This window comes from Pyxicephalus adspersus, chromosome 5, assembly GCF_032062135.1.
Source record: "Pyxicephalus adspersus chromosome 5, UCB_Pads_2.0, whole genome shotgun sequence".
NCBI classification, from domain to species: Eukaryota; Metazoa; Chordata; class Amphibia; order Anura; family Pyxicephalidae; genus Pyxicephalus; species Pyxicephalus adspersus.
The window spans coordinates 25,435,368-25,439,881 of NC_092862.1; the positions used below are offsets into that span (position 1 = coordinate 25,435,368).

At 37.2% G+C, this 4,514-nt stretch overlaps 1 protein-coding gene across 1 annotated transcript in view; it reads left to right on the forward strand.

Moving 5' to 3' along the window:
* RUNX1T1 (RUNX1 partner transcriptional co-repressor 1) overlaps positions 1-4,514 on the forward strand; it is a 114,820-nt gene that overhangs the window by 1,045 nt on the left and 109,261 nt on the right. The gene's annotated exons all lie outside the window — the stretch shown is intronic.

Consider the following 4,514-nt stretch of genomic DNA (forward strand, 5'->3'; position numbering starts at 1 on the left):
ATAGTATTATATAGGGGGATCAGAGAGGTACAAGAATAGTATTATATAGGGGGATCAGAGAGGTACAAGGATAGTATTATATAGGGTGGTCAGCTAAAAACAATGAATGGCATTCTAAAGATGATTAAAAAAAATACAGAGCACAGCTTCATATAAGATGAGCAACATTATATATTAAATATGTAGAGGGGGACCATGAATATACATTGGACAGCTGTATATGGGGTGTACCTTGTATAGCTCTTTATAAGGTGACCAGGAACATTGATCTTTTAGCGCTACATGGGGTGATCAGGATAATATATTGCAAAGCTCTATATGAGATGATCAGGAATTTTCATTGTTCAGCCCTATATAGAGTGATCAGGATTTTATAATGTACAGCAGTAAAAGGTCAGGATTATATATTTACAGCTCTCTGTGGGGTGATTAGGAGTGTATATTGTACAGATTTGTATTGGGGTGATCAGGGATGTATATTATGCAGCACCTATTAAGGGGATCAGGAATGTATATCCTACAACGTTAAACAGTATTATCAGCATTGCACATTTCTTTATTTCCTGATCAGGGGTGTACATTTTACAGCTGTATATAATATGATCAGGATTATAAATTGTGCACCACTTTATGGGGTGATCAGTATTATACATTGTATATGGGGTGATCAGTATTATACATTGTATATGGGGTGATCAGTATTATACATTGTATATGGGATGATCAGTATTATACATTGTATATGGAGTGATCAGTATTATACATTGTATATAGGGTGATCAGTAATATACATTGTACACCTCTTTATGGATTGATGCATTGTACAGCTTCTATTGGGATGATGCATGAGTGTACATTACACAGCTCTGTATGGAATGATGAATGGATACATATTGTACAGTTTTATGGGGTGTTACAGAAGTATACATTGTGCAGGATTATACAGTTCACAGCACTCTGTGGGGTAATACAATAGTATATACATTATACAGCACTATATGGGGTGATGCAGAAGTGTAATTCATACAGCTGTATGTGGGAATAAATCTTGAGTATGCATTATATGCATGATATGGCTCTCTATAGGATATTTTAATGTGTACAATATACATTTCTATTTCTAGAAATATCCATTGTACAGGTTTATAAAATGATACAGGACTGTGCATTGTACAGTTCTTTTTGGAGCGATTTTGTAGAATAGATCTTTAGGATGTAGGGTCATATCTAGGTGCGTTTGGGGTGATATATAGGTTATTTTATGAGCAATTGGATGTGATCCATGAGTATTAAAATACTAATATGAAATAATCCATAGCTAAAGCATTCCACTAATTAGGAAGTAATGTATACACCTATTATAAGAGTAACATTTAGAATTATTTTATTTATTAATAAATTATATTACAATAATTGGGGATAAAGTTCCATATTCGATAATAAGACTGACAATGGGGAAGGGAACTAAGTGGACATTTAAAGTAAAGTTGAGTTGCACTTTTATGCATTGGAGCGATGGAGTTATTTGTCATCCTAGTGTTTAGAATAATGCATTTTTATATATATTTATACTTTTATTGAGTGTGCATAGATTACATGTTGTTATACATGAATGATTAATTTTTTGCTTCCATATGGACCATTTAAATATCTGTCCTACTTTGTAGCCATATAGCATTAATAAAAGAGGGGGAGGGATAGACTGTCTGTAGCATATTGTTTAAATCGCCTTAATCAGATAGAACAAAGAGGTCTTTATTACTGAATTTATGGCAAACATAGAGAGCTCTGTTTTATGATGGAGGAAACAGATTTCTGTCTGAGGTTTCCAGTTGTAGTTTTATGGTCTTCAAAAATAGAAAGTTTAGAGAGATGCTGTCAATGAACATTAAAGTGTAAGCTCTTGCGTCCAGGGCTTCATGTATCCATGTATGTCCATGCTTCAATGTGCAGCTCTGTATACACTCACACTGAGCAGTGAGGAGTGACATAAAACAGGACACGTCTGGCTTGCTTTCCTTATACAGTATGTGCACAGTAGCTTCCAGTCCTATGTACTTCTTCTTTCAAGTGCAAATATTTGGTCCTCTTGAAGACACAACAGATCCTTGCAACATACTGGGGTTAAGTTACAAAAACTGAAACAAAAGTGTTGCTTGCAATCAATAATTCCCTTTATAAAGTAAGAACTCATTTTGGATAATAGTTGCAGTTTGTGTAAATTAACTGCTCAGCATTATGTCACACATAAAACAATGGTATTAAATGCAATCAGCATTTTTCCATGCTGTTTACAATCAGCTTCTGATCAAGCAAGTGGACAATGTGCTCTTAAGTGACCCACTCTGGCTGTTTATCTTGAAAGTGACAGTTGACACATCCAGATGACATGTATTGTAGTCTATGCCCCAGCCTGTGCAGAGCTTGCCTGTCTTTGGCCACATGTATCTTTTTCCATTGTGGAGCCTTTAATCCTGTGGTGGAAGTGACTGGGCATCTGGCCTTGTTTTATAACAGATTTGAGGCTTGCCAGAGATAAGCAGCAGCCTGCTTTGGGTCGTTGATAGTGTGTTTTGTGTTTCCTGGTGGGACACACAATGTCATGCACAGTTTCCTTGCAGATCAGCACAGATTTCCTTAGGAAACCCAACGTGAGCAAGCAGCTTCCTCCAGCAAGCTCCATCCAAATCAAGTTCTCAAAGAGGACTACTAATCCATATTGATCAATACCAGTGTCCTGTATCTCATATTAGTCCCAGTGGCTCCTGGTGGGCATCTCTGGAGGCCCCCAGCAGCTCCCCTGTGTCTATATTTGGTTACAGTGGCATTGGATCAATGTTCTAATCCAAGATATGTGGAAGAGGCCAGGAGCCCATTGTGATGAATGCTTTGGATTAACTTAATGTAATGTGCTGATCAATACAGCGCTTCTTGCATGAGTTCTTTAAAATGATCTGGTAAAAAAAAGCATTGTAGTCTAAAAAGGTATAAATCAATATATAAGGGGAGATAGCAATACGCATTGCCCGAGTTCTGCTATCCTGGCCAAATAACATCTTGTTCCAACTTTAATACTGCTGAGGACTGTTTTCAATAGACTGTATACTGCTGCCAAATATTTAACTGCATCCAGCTTATTATATAGAAGGTTTCAGCTTAGTTAAGCCTGCAAATAAATGTGCGTCTGGGCGCAAAGTCTGCGCTAAATAACATGATAAAATCCCAGATCTGGAAAACCACACATGTGGGTCTCTGAAGCTTTTATGGAACTATAAGTAGCAGCAGGACTTGCAAATGTTTCAGTAATATATACTGCTGGGAAAACAAGCAATGCACTTCGGTGATCTATAGAGCTGCAAGACCTAGCACTGCCTGGATGGTTTGCAAAAGTATGCTCATTTGTGGAACTCCTAATCCTAGCTGGGATTTGTGGTTCTACTAATATTATTATGAGTTAGGGTTTCCTTCATATATTACAACCATGCATAGTAATTCTGAGGGTCATAATATCATTTTTATTTTATTTTAAAGCGTAAATGAAACGTGGCTTTATTAGTTTGAATCAGCCCCTATGTACTAAATTAAAAGTAAATAAAGATCCCAAGCGTAGGACTACATTATATAATATAAATATGTAATAATGCAGATGATTAGTACATTTTATTTTAAATCTTATGATTACAATAACTTCAATAATAGGCTGCATTGCAGGACTTTCTGGACACTGACACAAGGGAAAACCATCCATTGCTATCCTTGCTGTCACCTGGGAATGGGATGTGACATCCTTTGTGTGCCAGTGATTAGGAGCCATATTCCCCTCTCCATGGAGTGTTTGGGCACATTAATAGCAGGCTGGGTGTCTTTTGTTGTGTGGGAAGCTGTCACATGCTGGGCTGGGATATGGCTGATCATTAGGCTGAAGAAAGGTGATCTGGGGACTTAGTGCACCATTCTCACGCTCACCCTCCACACTTCGCTCACGTCTCCATGAGCCTAGAATAGCACAAATTGTGTTTTTGTATGATTCTGCCTGGCAGCCTGGAAGACAGATAGAGAGTGGGTTCCCAGACAGACCCAGATCGGTAATCACAGAAGATTAATATGGTCCCTGATTGTGCATGACGATCTGGAAAGTACTTCCTAGTGCAGCACGATTGCCATGTGCATGGGGGGCTCAGAAGTGATCACACACCTATAGCAAGGGGACAATCAATAACATTATATATATTGATACATTTAGGTGTATGTGTGTGTGTGTGTGTTATGCAAACATTTCTGTGTCTTTATCTATCTTCCTTCTCTGCTTCATACATTTCTTTCATTCTTCCTTTCTTATTTCCTTCCTTCCTTTCTTTCTTCTTTACTCCATAAATTATTTTCTTTCTTTCTTCCTTCCTTGTTTCTTTCCTTTCTTTATTTCTTTCTCTTTCTTTCTTCCTTCCTTTCTTTTTCTTTCTTTCTTTCTTTCTTTCTTTCTTTCTTTCTTTCTTTCTTTCTTTCTTTCTTTCTTT